Source organism: Nelusetta ayraudi, unplaced genomic scaffold (genome assembly GCF_046127955.1).
Source record: "Nelusetta ayraudi isolate G7.1 ecotype Tasmania unplaced genomic scaffold, CSIRO-AGI_Nayr_v1 ptg000053l, whole genome shotgun sequence".
In the NCBI taxonomy this organism is placed as follows: domain Eukaryota; kingdom Metazoa; phylum Chordata; class Actinopteri; order Tetraodontiformes; family Monacanthidae; genus Nelusetta; species Nelusetta ayraudi.
Window position 1 is genome coordinate 3,907,380 of NW_027466103.1, and position 19,585 is coordinate 3,926,964.

At 46.6% G+C, this 19,585-nt stretch overlaps 2 protein-coding genes and 1 pseudogene across 12 annotated transcripts in view; 1 reads left to right on the forward strand and 2 right to left on the reverse strand.

Annotated features, from left to right (window-relative positions):
• LOC142896435 (uncharacterized) overlaps window positions 1–19,585 on the reverse strand; it is a 393,522-nt gene that overhangs the window by 81,048 nt on the left and 292,889 nt on the right. The window lies entirely within an intron of this gene.
• LOC142896515 (U4 spliceosomal RNA) lies at window positions 666–780 on the reverse strand (annotated as a pseudogene).
• The window catches only part of plxnb2b (plexin b2b), a 136,423-nt gene continuing 125,008 nt past the window's right edge, over window positions 8,171–19,585 (forward strand). For all 11 annotated transcript variants that reach the window (XM_076038067.1, XM_076038065.1, XM_076038071.1 and 8 more), the window contains exon 1: window positions 8,171–9,226. The gene's annotated coding sequence lies outside the window, so the exon portion shown is untranslated. The remainder of the gene's footprint in view (window positions 9,227–19,585) is intronic.

Here is a 19,585-nt window from a genome sequence, read left to right on the forward strand (position 1 = left end):
ATCGCTTTGGCTCTCTGCCGTTTTCAATCCATTATTATTGCATTAACGGTGGTTTGTTAAAGCAGGAATACGTATCCAAACGTATCACTATTGAAAACTGTGTCTGAAATATTTTAAGATTATAAGAATAGGTTTTTTCTTTAAAAATGACACTACGGTGGCCCCTTTGGCTCAATCTCATTGTCGGCTCTTTATGTTCAATAACCTTTAAAAAAAAAAACTGAAATTTAATATAAATAAATAAATAAATAAAACAATAGCTAAGAAGATTAAGAACATACTGTACACATATTTATGCTGCTAAAGTTATTTATGCATTAATTTAACATACAGCGAATCTCCTTCCAGACGTCACAATTTTCAAGCCGTCGTGGCGGGGTATTGGGTATAGGGTTGGCACCCGTCCCGTTTTTCCCAGAATTGTTTCTTTTTTCACCACCTGTCCCGGGAAAAATAAAATCTCTCCCAGGACACAATTTGTCCCGTTTTTTTAGGGAAAATGACAAATCCTCATTTGATTTCCGTCTGTGGTCTAGACAGGGTTGCCAACCCTCCCGTAAAATACGTAATTGTCCCGTATTTGGCAAATAAAAAAACCTGTCCCGTAATGAACTGATACGGGACGCACTCCACTATGTCCCGTATATTTCTGGGACGCCTCTCCGCCCCCCGAGGTGTCCCGGATTTGAAACTCTAGGGTAATTGGGTAAAGTTTGCAACTTGCAATAATTGTGCCTCGGTTTAACCCAATAAGATACGATACTGCCACTGCGCAAAGCAAATTCAAGGAGATTGTCCTAAAAGTATTGTGACGGATCCACGGACCCCACGCTTACCGTTTCAAGGTGGGCGTGGTTTTAAGCGGGGGGGAAACGAAAAAACGACTCACTGTTCTGAACTTCGTCGCCCTAACGATGCTTTTTCTACATATCACCACTTGATGGCAATCTAGACACACGTTACCTAACCGATGATTCGATAAGACTCAAATGTGTGCCATAAAATAAATGAAAATAAAAATAAAAACCATTAATTCACTCATCAAATTTCTACTAAATGTAATCAAATGTTTTAAAGCAATATTTATAATGAAATTTCAACAAAAAAAATTACAAAATAGGAAGAATAAGGATAAAGCGGTAGATGATGGATGGATGGAAAATAGGAAGAATGAAATAATGATACTGAGTTTTCAACGAAACACGTGAAGCCAGAGTAAGATGTAATACTTTTGTTGTAGTTTCTACTTTAAACGTGCGGCGACCTCCGGTAGAGTAACGAAAAGTTAAAAAAAAAAAAAAAAAATGAAAAAAATGATCTCACCCTGGAGCTGCAGCGGCCTCATCGTGAAGGCCGCTTTCTTTGCTTCGGCACATTACCGTTACAGCAATTATTTTTTTGTAAAAAGCTACGTGCAGAGTCGGTAATCCAGAATCCAAAAGTAGAAGCAAATGAGTCCATAATATTGTAATAGCTTAAACCTCAATTTGGCGAATGGGTCCACAGGTGAAAAATGGCCTCGCCGGAAATGGACCGAAATTGTCGAGTTCGCTCCTCTCCGAACGTCCTCCACCCGAGGCAAGCTCTCAAAAGCTAGTTACTCTCCGAACCTCACCTTTTCGGACTTAGAAATATACTCACGAGTTGAAATAACAACTTAAACACCGACGCACAAACTGTTAGATTACCAAATATCAAGGCGTTTGGTATAGGGACTATTTTACGCACTCTTAACATGTAACAGTCACGTGGTACGCAACTGTCACTTTCTTGCGCATGTTTACCACGTGATGGCACGATACCAATTTGAGGCTTAACTACTCTTCTTCTTTTTTTCTTTTTTTTTTTTAATTCTTTTTAAATTATGAAATGAACAAACCAGACCCACAAATATGAATAAACATGCAGATCAAGCTCAAATGTAGTGGATACCAGGATTGTGAACTGTTAAGGTGTGGATCTTCACTTGTACAGCGTCCTTGCGTAGTGGAGAATAAGCAAATGGATATTTCCAGTGGCTTTAGCCCGTCGGCATTTTTATTACAGGAACACATAAACTCACTCGGCTGTCGCGACTTGCTCGCAGGAGAATACATCACACTTCCCCGTTTTACAACGTCACATCCTGTACGTCACATAAACATTGTCGTGTAACTGAGTAAGGGCGTCGTCAAATAACATTTAACAATAACACTTAACATGAACAAACCCAATTTGCTGCATTATGGACAACACTACTTCAATAACTGCAGCTTTCCATCAAAAAGAATGATGGCAAGGTTGTATGACACATAACCTATTTTGTAGGCCTGCGTCGATTAGGCCATAAGCCCTGGGTGATGATGTTACGAGTGGCTGTGGTTCGACACAAACTGTAATTTAACTGTCGGGATATAAGATACTCTTTCACCTGTTGTAAGGCTTCGTCGTGATAATGCAGGTGGTTCTGGGTACTCAACAGATAAGCGTTGGTGTGCCAGGTGTTAAAACTGCCTGGGCTGACACATTAGACAGGGATTTACTCCTGCCAGAAAGTCAGGCCAATGAGGTTCATAGTGGTAGGCTTGGATCACTGTCAGGCACAGGTAAGTACGCAGATAAGGGGATTACACCATGTTTTCCGCAGAGTAATCTCAAATGAATCCTGCCTGCCTCTGTTTCATCCTCACCTAGAAGACCAAAATTTCTTTTCTTTTTTTCCTCCCCTTTTTCCTCAATCCAAATCACATGAACAGAGTTCAATTTCCGAGATTATCCTTTTTACTAGACTTAAGAAGCATGTGCAGACAGACTGTGTTCTGGTCATTTAACAACTATGTCTCTAATTCTCAAAGGCACCAGATTCATTTTTGCATTTTGCTCTTCCATCTTTATCGCCAGCTCTGTGCAGCCAGTGTGTTGGGGTTCTTTTAGTGACATGAGCCATGCAACAAATGAGATGTGGTTTGGTGGTCCTTGACTGCAAGGCCTATACATGACCTGTTGAACAAGTGGAGCTTGGCGAGGGCAACCAAAGTCTCTTTGGGCCTTCCCGCTGGTAGGCAGAGAGATGAAAATAGAGTGTAACAGATGGCTTAGCTCTTTCTGCCATACAGCACAGGCTGCCAGGCAACCCACATAATACCATGTCATCCAAAAGGGGCTCAGCAGGCAGGCTAAAGTCTTCAACACGCTGTGAGACGTTTTTCACTGACCTTCCAATCGTTGGCTGAAAAAAAAAACCAAGAAAAGAATCAACGTCATACTTAGGTCACAATCTAACCTACATTGCAACACGCTTCGAGGCTCAGAGTAGGTTCATTACGAGTGTTTTGCTTTGGGGGAGCTTTTCAGTAAAGTCTGCAGACTGTGCTCATGCCAACTAGTCTGATCCAGCTTAGACCACACTGCGCAGCATTTCCGCCATAATCACACTTGCGCAGACCTCGCCAAGGAGACACAACCTCTTTGAATTGCCGTGAGTCAGTAGGGAATGGTAATGTTGCTGCCTGTGTAACAGTGTGTGCATACGAGCAGGGGTGTCCGTGCGTGTCTGTTTAGTAACACAGGAGTGTATGTGGCACACATGGGGCCATTTTGTTATCTGGTGCACATCACATCAGTCTGGTTAAGGGCATTTATTGATGCAGAGAGCACCTCTGTTTCTTCTCGGAGTAGGGGCCACCTGGACAACACAGGATGGGCTGCATGCTGTGATTAGATTGCGTTATGAGCAGCGAGGGGAAAACAAAGACATTTTTCTTTAGTAAAGTGACAGCTCAGCCAGTGCCAGGGGACATGTGATAAGAAAAGACAAAATGTCACTCATGATGCTTATTTTTTTCTTTTTTCTTTTTTTTTTTTAGCTTATCCCTAAATTCAAGGTCGATGAATGTCTGTACTGTGTATGTATTATTGGCAGCACACAAACAGTCCCTAATTCAAAACTCCCTTTTTCCCCCCCCAGCGCTCAGGCACATATGTATTCAGATGCACATGCTTGCAGGCTGTTCTCACCAGCCTACACACTGCTGCCACCTCGCTCTTCCCAGCTAGCAGTTATTCCCAGACTGAGTCAGGATGGCACCATAAGCCTGCCTTTCCGCTCCATGCCAAACCTGATGTCTCTTTGTCAAACATGCGCAAGACTGGAGCCGTGCAAGTGGCCATAGCTCAGTGGCAGAGACGAATCTCTCCTTTCCTTTGCAAAGGCTTATGAAGTTATACAGGCTGCTGGAAGCACGCCTCTTCCCGCAGGTCAGGTAGCTGCTCAAATCAAATCTTCCTTTGGCTTTAAATAACCTTCCTCCTCCTACCAGTTTCACACCTTTATCATGTTTTAACATAACTCTCCCTCTCTCTCTCTCTCTCTCACTCCCTCTGTGTGTGTGTGTGTGTGTGTGTGTGTGTGTGTGTGTGTGTGAAGTACTCCATCTGATCTATGAATCTTCTTTTCTCGCCACAGTATATTGGGAAACCTTTAGCTGATGAAAAAAATGAATAAACCAGGAATTATATCAGTTATTATATATGTGCCAGACAAGATGATTTATTTATTTTGTTATATTGGAATATTTCAGAGGGCGACACGGTGGTGCAGTGGTTGGCGCTGCCGCCTCACAGCAAGAAGGTCGTGGGTTCGATTCCGGGCCTGGGCCCTTTCTGTGTGGAGTTTGCATGTTCTCCCTGTGTCTGCGTGGGTTCTCTCCGGGTTCTCCGGCTTCCTCCCACACTCCAAAAACATGCATGTGAGGTCAATTGAACACTCTAAATTGTCCGTAGGTGTGCATGTGAGTGTGAATGGTTGTTTGTCTCTATGTGGCCCTGCGATGAACTGGCGACTTGTCCAGGGTGTCACCCTGCCTTCACCCTAAGACAGCTGGGATAGGCTCCAGCAGACCCCCGTGACCCTGAGCTCGGGACTAAGCGGGTATGGAAAATGAATGAATGAATGACTATTTCAGATAGCTAGATTCACACAGGCAAAGCAAAGCAAGGCAAGGTGGTCTACTGTATTTACATCAGCTATATCATACAAAAATGCAACTCACATGGTTTACACAGTATCAAAATGATTTCAAGTTATTAGTCTACTCAAACAGTTAGAAGGTCCTAGATGGGAGTAATATATTGAAAAAGATTATTAATGGCTTAAAATGCATTAATAAATAATAAATGCATATTTATTTTGTAGTTAGTTAATTTGAAGTTAGTTTGGTTAAAAAATATTTTGAGAATGCTTTGAAAAAACAGTCAAATGTAAAATGGCATGGCAGACCTCATAATTATGGCTGTTTCTTCCAGAGCTTGAGTGGCAAATTAAACAAAGGGATGTTTCTCCAAACATCTGAGGATCTCATGAATCTGGTACATGCATACTAATGCACCGAGTGAGCGTGGTTTTGGGTCCTAACCCAAACATTCAACTCAGTTCTTTCATTGACTGGGATCCAGTGAAAAGATTTCTGTGTTGCCTTGGTGGGATCATTTCCTTTAATCTTGGTAAGAACCTTGGCAGCAGCACTATGAATCAGCCAGAGTTATTTAATTGATTTTCTTTTCTTCAGAAAAGCTTGGAAGGATGTTTCTGAAAATAAATACATGAGGGTTTTGTCTTTCTTTCAAGGCCGAACTTGAACATGAGATCTTTAATTCTCACAGTAGTTTGTAGAAATAGAATGCAGCCTTGATATGGCTGTTGACGTCAAGGTCAAGACTACGCCAAAATACTGCTTGAGTTTTGCTCTTCCATGGTTGTTGAACAGCAGCTACGCAACTTGCTACCAACAGAGGGCAGTGTATCCACACTGCAACCAGCCTCTAAGGCCTAAACCTTGAGTCTGACACGAGTACTACATCATTTTGGACTTCCAAAGTACTGTGTCATAAATAAGGAAGCGCAATGCGTTGATAGTTAAACGTTTTACAGCCCGGACCAGCTCATGGATTCTGCATGACAAATGGAACTGTTTGACACCAGCGTGATAACACATCATCACTATTCAACAACATAAAGGTTCCAATCTCGAAGAGGGTTTCAGAGCATTGATCAAAATGTCATCAAAGTCAGTCAAGAAGGGAGACGGAAGTAAACTTCTATTCCACTTTGGTGATTTTAGTGACTTTGGTTCGCTGTGGATCCTGACATCCCCAGGGCCAGTGTGTCCCAAGAAACAACAGACACACATTACTCTTCAGACAAACAGGTTTGGACATTTTCTACTCTAACCCAAAACAGCTCCTCCTCCAGCACGCCACTTTTCACTCGCCCAGACCTATTTGTGACTGGAGAGTGTTTGTCTCTTCGCCTCTATCTCCGGGTGTCTGTTTGCCTGACACTTGTCTGGCTTGGCCAAGTTTTTCCTTGATCTCATCAGTCACCGCGAGGACCTGTGAAGGCCATCTCTCCGTCTTGCTCTGTGAATCTCTGCCAACTCTGTGCCTGTGTCAGCAGTTAGGGACTGACGCATGCCCACGCAGTCCTAACTCCAGGACCTACTGGGCAACGGCAGCACATCTCCCCTGAGCAGACAGCCTCATTTGCATGTCCATAAATCACTCTTGGAACTGATGGCGAGCCAGACAAGGCAAGACATTGAGCCATAAAACCCATCGTGCCAAATTGCAATGTGACTCTGTGTGATATTAGGCTCCGAGGCAAAAAAAAAGAAGCTATTCACATGACCTCTTGGGTGACGACGGAGCCAATCAAATTTGAGTGGTGCTTAAACACATATGGCTCCCTCTTTGAAATCACTCCGCTGAGTGAATGTCTCAAGAATCAGCAAAGTTCTCACTCAAAGACACATGTTTGATTCAGAATTTATTACATATTCACAACCGAATGAAATATACAGCACTCTGAAACTTGGTTTTGACATTAAGTGCTTGAGAAAAGCCTTCTTCTGTCCTTCTGTCAAAATGCTGCTGCTCCAGCACAGAGACTATGGATTGTATGTTGTAATTCTTAGCCATGATTACTGCTAGTATCATTACGTACAGGGACAAAGACAAATGGGGGATCTATTGAAATGAGCAGGTCTGTCTGGAATATTTTTTTACAGAATATGTCTGCCGCATTTGATACTGTGTGTATATGCTAACTTTTTGATGGTCTCTATAGAAGTTTATTAAATTCAGCAAGTTTTCTATATTTACAATCACAGTAATGGCTGAATAATCACGGTAAGGATTTTTTTTCCATTAAATGATCATCTCTACCTCTGTTGCAATGACTGTGCTATGATACCTGCTGAATCATATTACTATTGTCAGGACAGTTCAACTAAGATGAAAAATAGGAATGCGATGCAGCTGAACCATTTGGGAAAGAGCTGCCGCCAACCCTTCAGCTGTCAACCCCGTGCAGTGGTTGTGACTGGAAAGTTGTTGCTGATGCTCAGAGGATCAAGAAATGACATTTGGAAAAACTCTGCAGTGACGTGTCTTTCTCTGGAGAACTGACAGACGTCCCTGTCAACAGCCACTGGATGCTGTTTCCTTCTCAAGCAAAAACGTTGACAACGGCTGTCCATTGCGATGTCTATCGATTACGCTGAGTAAACACTGCGTTTCTACACTGCATTTCTCCACAGTTTCAAATGGCCTCAATAGTCAGCACTATGGACACTGTGTGCAATGTCCTTAGTTTGAAGTGAGGGTAAAACACTGTCCTGAGAACGGTTCAGGGTATTTGTGTTTATGTCACAGTCAAGTGTTGTTGTTTGCTGGAAATAAGAGGAGCCATTGCTAATGCTATTTATAGCGTTTTGTTCCGCCCCTCCATTAATACCGCCTATTATCACTTTTGTATACTTCAATTGCCGTTTATTGGTATGAGCACATGTTCTATCTAGCGCTACAGCTTAAATTCCATTGTGCATTTCTTGACAGTGGGCCAATACCATCATGACTTTTTTTTTTGCTGTACCATTTGGAAATAGACTCTAAAAAGGCTTATTTTACTTTTGATCAAACACCAAGAAAAAATAATTTAACGTTACCAAATTCTGACATTATTAGGACAAAAACGGTGTTCCCCCATCGACACCACCACGTAGTAATTATTGTTGCATAATACAAGAAAAACTATGTTCAGTCTAACAAGGGCGGGGCGGCCGCCACCAACAAACGTTATTGTTCGTATGAAAACGTTTTGCTGGGCAGACTGTGGGAGCAGCAGCCCCGCGGGCGAGTCGAGTCAGAACCGGACCGGACCACACTTGAGGAAGCGTCAGCCGCCACAACTACGCACAGCGAGCGAGGCGAAGCGGCTCCCAAATCCCTCGACCATCATCCGTGGAGGACTTTCGCGATGTCAACGGACGACGACGCAACTTGTCTCGGCATTGTTCGCCTTTCTCCGGCGCCCACCGCTCAGCGCCTGCCGCCGCCGCTGCCCTCGCTCGGCGGGCGGTGAGTGTGAGGTGGGAGGGGAACTGCGCTCCATCCCGCCCCTCCAGCTTCCCTCCGCCGCCGCTGCTCGCGTCGTTTCGCCTTCGGCAGCGCTTCCCGCTCTCTCTCTCTCTCTCTCTCTCTCTCTCTCTCTCTCTCTCTCTCTCTCTCTCTCTCTCTCTCTCTCTCCCCCCCCTTCTCTCTCTCTCCCTTCCTGTTCTCTCCCTCGCTCATTCCGGCTCTCCAGCGCGATGTCAGCCGCGGTGAGCCGATCCCACAGGTGTGCTCGTGTGGCTCCTCGTTGCGCTCTTTCTCTCGCGCCCGCACACCTGGAAATTACCATGTGACTCGGCACCTGGGCGTGGAGGAACGGAACAAAACAGAAGAGAGAGAGAGAGAGAGAGAGAGAGAGAGAGACTCTCCGCCGTTACTGGAAGCAGGGAGTCCTTTTTCGTTGACGAGTTCGCCTGCGCCGCTTCTCAAACGAGGAACTGCCGACGGTCTTTGGTTTCCTCCGGAATAGTGCCTTATGGTGCGAGACTCTCCACGGGACTCGTGAAGGGAGTGTAAAATGTGAACTCGCTCGCGGACTTTTTTCTTTTGTGTGTGCGTGCCTGCGTGCGTGCGTGTGTGCGAGAGTGAGTGAGTGTGTGCGTATGTGTGTGTGTGTGTGTGTGTGTGTGAGTGAGTGAGTGAGTGTGTGAGTGAGTGAGTGAGTGAATGTGTGCGTGCGTGCGTGCGTGCGTGTGTGTGAGTGAGAGAGAGTGTGTGTGACCGTCTTCGCCAACTGGAGTTGAATATCTGGACTGTTCGCACTCGGCCAACTACTGTCTCCGCTGGTTCCCCATTCAAGGTGAGTAGTAGAACAGCTCTCCTGCCCCCCCCCCCCCAACCTTTATTTATTTATTTATTTATTTATTATTTTGTATTTCTTTCTTTCTCTTTTTACTGAAGTGTTCTTACATGTGATCATCATGGTCGAACCCATGTGTCGCGCACATGTATTCAAATACTCAGATGCCCGACAGGTATCGCTATTTGCATGTAATACAATGTAGTTCAAATTCACTTCGCGCTTTTGTTCTTATAAGTTTTCACATTTGTCATCCCGCAATTGTCATCAAACGGGTGTTGTTGTTGTGGTTGTTGTTGTTGTTGTTGTTGTTGTTGCTGTGTGATGTGTGATGCCAGGTAAATGCACAGTTGCAACCCAAAACTACCAGGTGTGTTTTTTAAGCACTTTTTAGGAATAGTCATTGAAGCTCTGTCATTACCTCGTCTCTGTGAAAAAGTTGCTGTTGACTCAGCAGCAGCAACAGCAGCACCAGTAGACGGAGGTGCCTTGCAGTGGAGGTCATCGTAGCCGAGGTGATTCTCCTCACAGCATCTGCCCAGGTCACCTCACCTGGATGTGTCTGTGCCCCCCAGCAGTGTACAGAAACATTTCAGTAAGAAATGGGCAAGGCAGCAGCGCTGCTCACCTCAGGCTGCCGGGCTCCACATCAAGAGTTGAGAAGAACCAATGTAGCAGTGAAGACTGTCCTGTCCTCCTTGTGAAACAGGAGGAGGAGGAGGAGGAGACAGAAGCGCCATTCATGCCCCCCCCTCAAATTGCCGATGCAGATCTGTCAGTCTGTATCCCCCGGTCCCTGGTGCGCTGCACACCACTGTACTCCTTTGTTGACTCTCTAAATCGCTCTTTTCATCCCTGTGGCTCTGACATCTTCCGCCCCTCATGCTGAACCCGTTGTATGTCGGGGGATGCTCCATCTCCGGGGGATGGATTTTATTTTTTTTTCTTGCTATTACATGACATTAAACAAACAGACTAATACCAGGAAGGAATTGCTGCAGACGGGGAGACACGTGGAGGCAGGAGAGGTAGCTGAAGGAAGGAAGGAAGTTATCGTAGGCGGGTCAGCGCTCCAGTTCCCTGACTGAGTAAAGATGGTTCTCCAATAAAGACCATCTGCTCCCACAGACGCATGCAAGTGATGGGGAATAAAACCGAGTTCACTCTTCTTCATCCCCGTCTCACAGTTCTTCCTTTAAGGTTTATCTTTTAGATTCTGAATAAATAGTGATGCCTTATCTGCTGAATAATGTTGTCTCCTACTATCCGTGGGTGAAAAAGACGAGGTGCCTATTCTTCAGCGTGGATAGTCTTGTCATGGTCTGAGGGAGCAGGAGACTTTTCTCTGTCACGTCGTGTTTGTGTTGTGTTCCTGCAAAAACAATCCCAAAAGTCAGGCGCGAGCTCACACTCTGTAATACAGGGAAGCAGAAACAAAACAAACAAGTCATATCCACCATTCCCTTGTTTTCAGTAATAGGTCACTGGCTTTGGAAATGAAACGTTGTGGTCAAATCCACTCAGAGTATTTTTGGATCCAGTTAAATATCCTCTGACCAACTGAAAAATGGAGCCAGTGAGCACTCAGCTGTTAAGCTCATCCCGCTGTTACGGGTGAATCAAAGTTCACCCTGCACTTTTTTTTGCTCTTAAATACTTTTCTCAGATTGTTAAAACCATATCTCCTGGAGGCTTGCACTGTGGTGCCATATTTTTGAGGTTGCGTGAATTTGAACTCACCCCGGGACCCTTTTGACTCTCTCGCATTGGATTACTGACTTTTTTTTTAGTTGTTGTTATTTTCAAATTTGAAAGCCAAACCGTGATCCTGGTGAGCTTCATGCGATATCCTTTGGCTTCCCATCTGAGTCCTGCAAATGGTGACGCAGCGCAGGGGAAGGTGTAGCGATGCGCTGATGTGTTGTTCATGTGGAGTCCACCTCTCCTCGTTTCGATTTCTAGTTCTGCACTATGGGATCCTCAGACCCGCTTGTCACCAACCAGAACGCAGCCTGTCGGATATTGTTTGAACGATGCTGCTCCCGTTAGCCTCACGTGAATATACCAGTCATAAACACGGGTGTATCACACCTGAGAACCATCCATATGTACAAACTCGTTGGCCTGCCCTTATCTTAAACATACACTGACTTGTGAGGGACTGTGGGGCCGAGGCATGAAGGGCGTGTCAGCTTGGCATTAGGCTGCTGGAAAAAAAATCAGGGGAATAGAGATTTGCCTCAGATTGAAGATAGGCTTGTCTTTTCATGTCTGAGGATTATCCGATGATGAAGGGACATCATGCGGAGCTGAATTCTGGATCTTATCACCGGCGGATTTTACAGCTGCCACCCTTGCCCTTGGACTTTGCCGTCTCGTGCTCAGTTATCCCCCTGCACAGCTTTTCTTTGTTAACCTCCACACTCTGGCTTCTGGTTTTGCGCTCGGTGTGCCAATTCTTCATCCACTCGCCACTCGACATTATGTGCTGTTAGACGCAACGATGCAGAAACCGTATGTACGCGATAGGGGTTCAGGAGCACAAAAATGTTAAGTGTTGCGCAACAACCTGAGCCGCAGGTAGCCGCTAACGTAGCTGTCCTGCTCTGCTGCTGACACCAAGATCGCTCCGCCCAAACTTCAGCCCAATCCAGTGTTAAACCTTGGTTTGCTGCAGGCCTCCGAGACAAGCTCTTCATCCTGAGCCCGCCTCTAAACTCACCACCTGAACCTGCCTCATGCGACTTCTTCTTGTGACAGTTCATCAACTGTATTTGAAAGAAGGCAGAAGGTGTTTAATATATGTGTGTGCGTGTGTGTGAATCAATTAACCAATCAACTTTTATTTGTACATTGCTGAATCACATCCAAAGGCGTCCCTAAAGCACTTTGTGCAATCAGAGAAAAAAACCAACTGGGCCCCCACAGCAAGCAAGGTGGCCGAGAAACCTAGAGCATACTCTCTCTCTCTCTCCCCCCCCCCCCCCCCTCTCTCTCTGTGGAAGTATGTATATGTTGTTGTTTTTTTAATTCATGACTATTAGGACACCCCTACAGAAAAGTAACCCCAGGGTGGGAAAAAAATGTTGCTGCTTAAAATACAGTTTTATCTGTGTTGTTCATCAGCCGCCTTAAGGTTGTGTATCCGAGGACTAGAAGCCAAGTGATGGATGCAAAGTGGAGACATCTCTGCTCTGTCGCCCTCCCCTCACTCACTTCCCAATGGCAGCAGAACTGACAGGCTGACACAGAAATAGCATTACAGAGGTTTTTGATGCGAGCTGCTCACCGGAGGCATGTGAACCGGCTCACCTGCTCACCCGACACCTGGCAGGAAGATCACATGCATCTAGCCATTTCACCCTGGCACTGCATACCCAGGTATCTGAGAACGTATCAGCTCTGATAAGAGGGAGGGTGGGGGTAGGGGGTCACCTTGATTCCTGTCCCGGGGAGCCTCAACCAGAGATTGGCTTCGTACTGGCTGGGGGAAAAAAAGAGGGACTTTTTTTTCCCTTTCTTTGGTAATTGAGTCTGGCCTCCGTATCCCTGTCAAAATGCTCCCAATTTTAATGCTTCGGAGGGAAGCTGGTGGTGCTTCCTTCAGCCAGTGTATCGTGACAGGAGGCCGTAGCCGAGTTTGCTTAACGATGGGAAGACACCTTTAGAGATCACCTGCTCTTTGACGGATGTACCGGAGACGAGTCAGCGCTTCATTTCTGTCCAAACTGAAGGCTGTCCGTATGGGATCTGCCAGCTTATTTGCGTATCTTTATCAGAGAGTAGCGGTTTGAAACGGACGCAAGCTTACAGAGGCTCAGCCATAATTGCAACTGTAGAGAGCTCCTCATTTTTCCTCCATACTTTTTTTCCTTCCCTCCATTTGCTACTGAGACTTGGCGTTTGTCGAGAGCCGTTTCATCCTGTCTAAGGTGCCAGAGTACAATCCATTCTTCATCCCTGTGAGTCATTTCACAGTTAATCCTCACACTGACCAATTTACTCCTGCCAAGACCATTTTTTAATTATCACTTCAGGTTTACAGCTGCGGCCTCCTGCTGAATTTATGTTAGTATGACGGCTGAGGTAAGGTATTGGCACCCTCCTCTTTTTTTTGGCATTCATACTGTGCGATTAATTGTGGGAGGCGCTTAATACGATTCTCTGCCAGCGCTGGTGGCTGACAGACGCATAAGGGTCATTGCACTGGCGGCAGCTGGAGCTGAAGGTCACACCAACCTGAGAGAGCAATCGGTGGAAAATAATGTCAGATACTGAAGGAGACTAAATGAGGAAGGATGACTGTTTGGGAAAAAATTTATGTAATAAAAAGAAATGCATTGATCAGACACATTAAAGTAACATAAGATTATAAGGAGGGTCCAGAACAAGGCAACCAGAGGGGTGACTGGTTGACTCCTCTCTGAAAACAAATAATAGCCATTCAGACAGGAGTTTATCCCATTTAAACTCTGTCTGGTGCCATGAACCGACTTGGTTCAACTGCTCCTCTGGCCAAACAATGAGGAATCCACGTACATGACTGCTTGTTTTTTCAGTATTAAACCTTCAAGACTTGGTACTTAGTACACTCCTTCTTGGATAAACCAACACCACAATGGCCCGGCGCAGGTGTGACTCAACATTAGTAACAATCACATGAGTTTAGTAATGAGTAGAAGACATGTGTTCTAGTACATCCAACCCAAAACCCAAACCCAGATGTATTTTTTTTGGAGGGGCGGGGGGATTGAAAGTTGTCAATCTTGATGAGGAATTTTCAATTCTTGCTGTGGGCAGGCTGAATCTCCGAAAAAATTCAAACAGTAACGTGGGATCTCATGGAAACATATGCCGCCCTTATTGATTCTGGCATCTGCTGAAACGTGCTGGCAGCTGGAAGTGGACGCGAAGTGGATGGCAGGCCACGCTGCTGGAGGTTGGGCATCTGCCTCGTGGTTGTCCGCTTCAATCAATTCAAGAAGTCATGCAAGTTTTTCAAATTTTTTTTTATCGTGTAGGGAAATGACACGTTCCTCACATGATGCTGTTGGGGTGATGCTTTCGTGCTGCATCTGCTCTTGTTGGTTAATGTGGCTTTCAGAAACAGGATGCTAAACTGAAAGATGTTATTTTGCTGAAGGTCCAGTGGGTACAAATTTCTAAGGAAGTCTGTCTGACAGTGCGTTTCGTTTTTATGCCACTGTAAAGTGAGCTTCCTTAAAAAAAAATAAAATGGCAGCTAACTAGGAGCAGGACCCTTATTGCTCTATGTATATTCTTATATGTAGTGCAGTGGTTTAGCAGTGCTGCCTCACAGCAAGAAGGTTGTGTTCTGTGTGGAGTTTCCATGTTCTCCCTGTGTCCGCGTGGGTTCTCTTCAGGTTCTCCGGCTTCCTCCCACAGTCCAAAAACATGCATGTGAGGTGAATTGGGACCTCTGAATTGTCCGTAGGTGTGTGTCTTTTATTGTACTGTAACTTTTAATAATGCATTTTTGGGCAGTATGTTCAGCTTTTACCAATATAAAAATCATAAATCAAGCCAAATTTTAGACACTGGACCTTTTGGGGGAGACTTGGCGTCCCCGTGGGAATTTGCCCTGGGCATCACCGTCTGCTGTATAAATAAATAAATAAATAAATAAATAAACAAAACCATTCGTCCATTGTGATGAGCAAGAGAGGGAATAAAAGTGCAGCCCGTGATCGACGACGAGAAAAAAAAAAAAACAGTGTCGGCGCCGTCATCCACGTATTTCGGTGCAAGTTTTGGACTCTAATTGGCGAGCAGGGCAGAGTGAGAGTGTTTGTGAAACCTTGGTGCCTGCTTTGGGGAGAACTTGTAGCGATGTGCCTGAGGGGGGGGGAGCTGATACACAGGCAGGGCGGTGTATCACAAATCACAGCCTGCCGTGTTTTTTTATTTTTTATTTTCTTTGCAAGGACCGTTTTTTTTTTTTTTTTCAAGAACAATAGCCCGAGGACTGTGTTGCTGATGGACCATGATTTTCATAGCAGTCGTGTGATCTTTTTTCTTTCACTGTGGAGAGACAGAGAGAGAGGAACCACAGTGCAGGATGCTCTCCACTCCAGAAGCTGCGTGACCAAAAAGCTTCAGATTATTACCCCTCCTCCATCCCACTCAGTCTCTGCTACACCCTGCAACGACATCGTCCGCACTGGCCGCCCACAGTGGCGGATTATTCCCGGCGACCGACGTGGCTTCTCTATAATGACTGTAGACCCGTACAGAATCTCATTCCGATAACGCACACACAGCCAAGTCCGACAAACTCGTCTTCCGGAATAAAGATCTAAATTCACAATCTTATCGCATGTTTTTCTTTCTTTTTTTTCCAACCAAGCAGAGGTAATGGAGTGCATTGGCAAGGCTCCGTGGCTTTATTGCAGTGTACAATGAAACGGTATTATGAAAATGAAATTGTCTTTTTTTTTTCTCCCATTTTTTTTTTTTGGTCTCTATCATGTCCTTGTCTCTGTTAAATGAGGTGGGTATTGTGGCCTTTCAGTAGCCTATGATCCAAGAGGGACCTATTAAAATCCGTTCATGCAGCCATTGTTAAAGTTACAGGGAGATCCGGTTAAATGCCGGCGGCTCTGTCGCTCCTCGTCCGCAGGCTGACGGAGCGTTTCACCGCGGACGTCGTAATAACGCCACCAAAGATGCTGCTGCTGCTTCCTCAACCTCAGTGTGACATGTTCCACTGGCCAAGGAGCTGTCGATGCTAATGTCTGGCTTGGGATTCTTCTAAGGCAACATTTACGCTCTTTAGGATAACGTGAGGTTTTATGTTTTTATGTTTTTAACTGCTCCCCGCGGGGGAATCAGTCACGCCGTGCAGCGGCGAATAACGACCCGTTTGGGGAAAAGATCCGTCAAGTCTCTTACGAGAAAGAAAGAAATGACATCTACAGCTCAGATATCCTTCAGTTGCAGATAGAATATTGAAACTAATCGAGATTGGAGGAGAGGATCGTCTTATTTTCTTGCACTTCTTTATCTTTTCGGGCGGTCAGGCAGCCTCGTGTACGAGCCAGGTGTTAAGCTTCCACTGCGCTGGGCTCAAGGCGAAGGTGGATGTGCAGTCTTTAGTCATTTATCAAAGGAATGATGAATCCTGCTGATCACCAACCGTGACCCCTCCACTCCCCCCCCCCTCTTCACCTCCACTATTTTTGCTCAAGGAATGTGGAAGTAACCACTTCTGATGTGTTTATAACTTCCAGTTTCTACTGTTATCTGCCGTATCCTTGAACATTCTTTCCGGATCTCCCCCCTTTTCTTTTTTTTTTTTGCAGTTTCTTCTCTCTCCTACGTTTTTGGTTCCCCAAAAACATTCACTTCTTTTTCTCCACCCGCAAATCCCTACCCTCCCACCCCAAGCCCAGATCTTTGACTTTTCTCTTGCTCAGCGTGTCTGTGTGGATATTAATCCCGGTGCCTCAGTCCCGCCTGGGGCTCAGAGCTGTCGTCTGAAATGCAGATCTGTGGAGGTGTCATCATGGCTCTGTGTCTTGGGTGTCTGCGTTGGGTGCCCCCCCCCCACTCCCCCCACCCCCGTAAGCCCCCCCGGGCCTTACTCTCCTTTTTCGCGGAGCCACGATGACATGCATTATTCCTCACTGACTCATCTGGGCAGCCTCACAACTGTCCAGCCTCGGGAACTTCTTTTTCAGCCCGTAAGAGGGAAGTGAAGATTTTTCTTGCGTGCACTCTGTTCTCCCCCCGCCCCTTCCCTAACCCGCCCATGTGCGTTTGGTCAGACATGTGACCGTCATGCCGCCACCGCCGCCGCCTCTTGCGCGGTTTATTTTCGTCCTGTGACACTGTGTTTCCCAGTATTCCGCTTCTTTTCCTTTTTTAATGGCAGATGTGTGTGTTTACGGCTGTGCCGCGCTGAGGTCTGAGCCTCCAACCGAAGCAAATGAAAGGCCTGGGCAGAGTGACATCAGAGCCGCGGCCACAGGCCCCCGTAAGAATGCCTAAATATTTACAGGCCCTCATAACACACAGCGTGGCCTGCTAGTTTTCTTCGCCCCTCTGTGTTTTTTAGCACTCGGCCCCACGCTTTGCCTCCTCCTCCTCCACCACCTCCTGCTCCTCCTCCTCCTCCTCCTCCTCCTCCTCCTCCCCTCCAGCTAGTTTTTTTTTCTTTCTTTTTTACGTCCCTGCATGTTTGGGCTGATCCCGCCTCAGCGATCCCTCTGTGAAGTCGTCCCTCTTTAAGTGTCGTAATTAAGCAGAGTGGATCTGCTTCTGAGGGTTAGAGAACTCCCGTTTGCAGAGCTGTGCCCCCCTCCCCTCCCCTCAGCCCCCACTCCACCCCTCACCCCCTGCCGTCCTCTCGCAGCAATCAGCTCCGTTGCTGATTGTTTGCACATTCTTCAAAAAAAAAAAAGAAAAAGAAAATTATCAAAAAAAAAACAAGCAGCACTTAGGATGTTTACAGAATACACACTTGCCAAATTGGAAACCCCGTCCCACCACCAGCGAATCACAGCAGTCTCACCAGGAGTCCCTTTTTCATCCCTCCCGCTTTCCTCCCTTCTTTCCCCCCCCCCGGCTGGATATGGACAGATGCGTGTCATTGTGCAGTAGCACACTGAAACAAAGAGGTGAGGTGGTGGTGGTGGTGGTGGTGGTTGGGGAGGTATACAAGAGGCCGCGTGTTGCTGTTTGTTTGGCGGTGGACCGCCGGCGCAGCCATTTATCCGCCGGCCCAGACATCCATTAGGACCTCTCTGCGGTCCTGCTGGTGGAGGCCTAAAGCACTGCACTCATCCACTATTAGGTGGTGCATTTATTTTGAACTAGCTTGTTGTGTTGCCTTTGCCTGCTCGTGTCTCACCTCCACCCTCGTGTCTGTTGCCTAATTAGTCAAATGGAGTTTGAGTCCTCGCTCGCTAATGGAGGGGTTGGGGTGGGGGGACCCCACATCCTGTTCCCCCGCTGGGGTCCCCAGGCTTTTCCACACCTTTGCGATGCGTGTAACAAAGCGTCGTTCCCCACCTCGTCGTTCCCCACCTCGTCGTTCCCCACCTCGTCGTTCCCCACCTCCTTAAGCTGCGCGCTAACGCAACACATCTGTTCCGCCACAAAACAAATCCTAATTGACAGAAAACAGCAGGATTATTATTAAATAAGCTGCAATTCCGAATTATGAACCGTCCGGACGGTGGGGGGGGGGGGGGGATCTGATTAGAGCGGATTAAAGTGATTTGGTATTTCATTTTATCGCCTGCAGCGTGGCACATCTGCAGCAGGAGCAGCTCTGCAAGGCCTGACCTTAATTAAGGCTGTTTTTACAGCCAGGTAGCATTTAAGGAGCCGCTCGACGGCGACGGCTCCTCGGTGCAGAAAGGTCAGACGCCGAGTCGCTCCACGCGACGTTGGCAGCAAGAGGAGGTTTGTCTCGCTGCTGGGCAAAAAAAAATGTTGAAATAATCCCAGAGGCAGGAGTCAAGAAGAGCCTTACGGAGAAAAAAAAAAAAAAAAAAAAAAATCCAACAATCCTGCATCTGTCGAGTGGCACGTGCCTCATCCTCCAAGTCCTGAGTGGAAGCCCAATGCATTTCAGTGCGTTATTAGCGGCAGTGGACCACCAGCGGGCCACCGAGGAGCTCAGACAAATAAAAATCCCATTTTCAGCCGTTGGCGGCATTAACAGCTGCCGGAGAGAGAGAGAGAGAGAAGGAGTGAGAGAGGAGAGACAGAGACAAGGGGTGAAGCCTTCGTCCCTCTGTATTCATCACGGCCGGCGGCTTCATCGATTCACTGTTTGCTCGCTCTCTCGCCCACTCCTCCTCCCACTGAAAATAATTTAGACCCCACCAGTACAACCGTGGGCTACCCCCCCATCACACACAGGAAGCCCCACATGTGCAGTGTACATGTGGGGCTGACCGGCAGCCGGATGGCCTCATGGATCCATGCATCCCTCATAACGCCAGCTGTTGGCTGATCAATAATTCAATTTCTATCTGTGAGCGAGCATGTCAGGATCCAATCTCACCTCGACCCCCCCCTACCCCCCACCACCCTCCTCTTTTACAAACTGGATGCTGCGTCCTTGAGCTGGGTCTTAAGCCAGACAGTCAGTCAGTCAGTCAGTCCGTCTGTCTGCCGTCGTGCCCTTGTGCCAGGCCGATTGCTTCGCAGTAGTTAGTTTGGCTCTCCGGCGCTGTTTGTTCCAGTCCCCCCCCACCCCCTTTCTCCCACATGTGCTCGGACACATGACGGCCCTGGGCCACCATGGATTGCCGAGGGTTCATATTATCTCAGCTGTGTTCATCGGTGGCTCGTCTTTGTGTCCGCAGCAGCGGCGGCAGCAGCAGC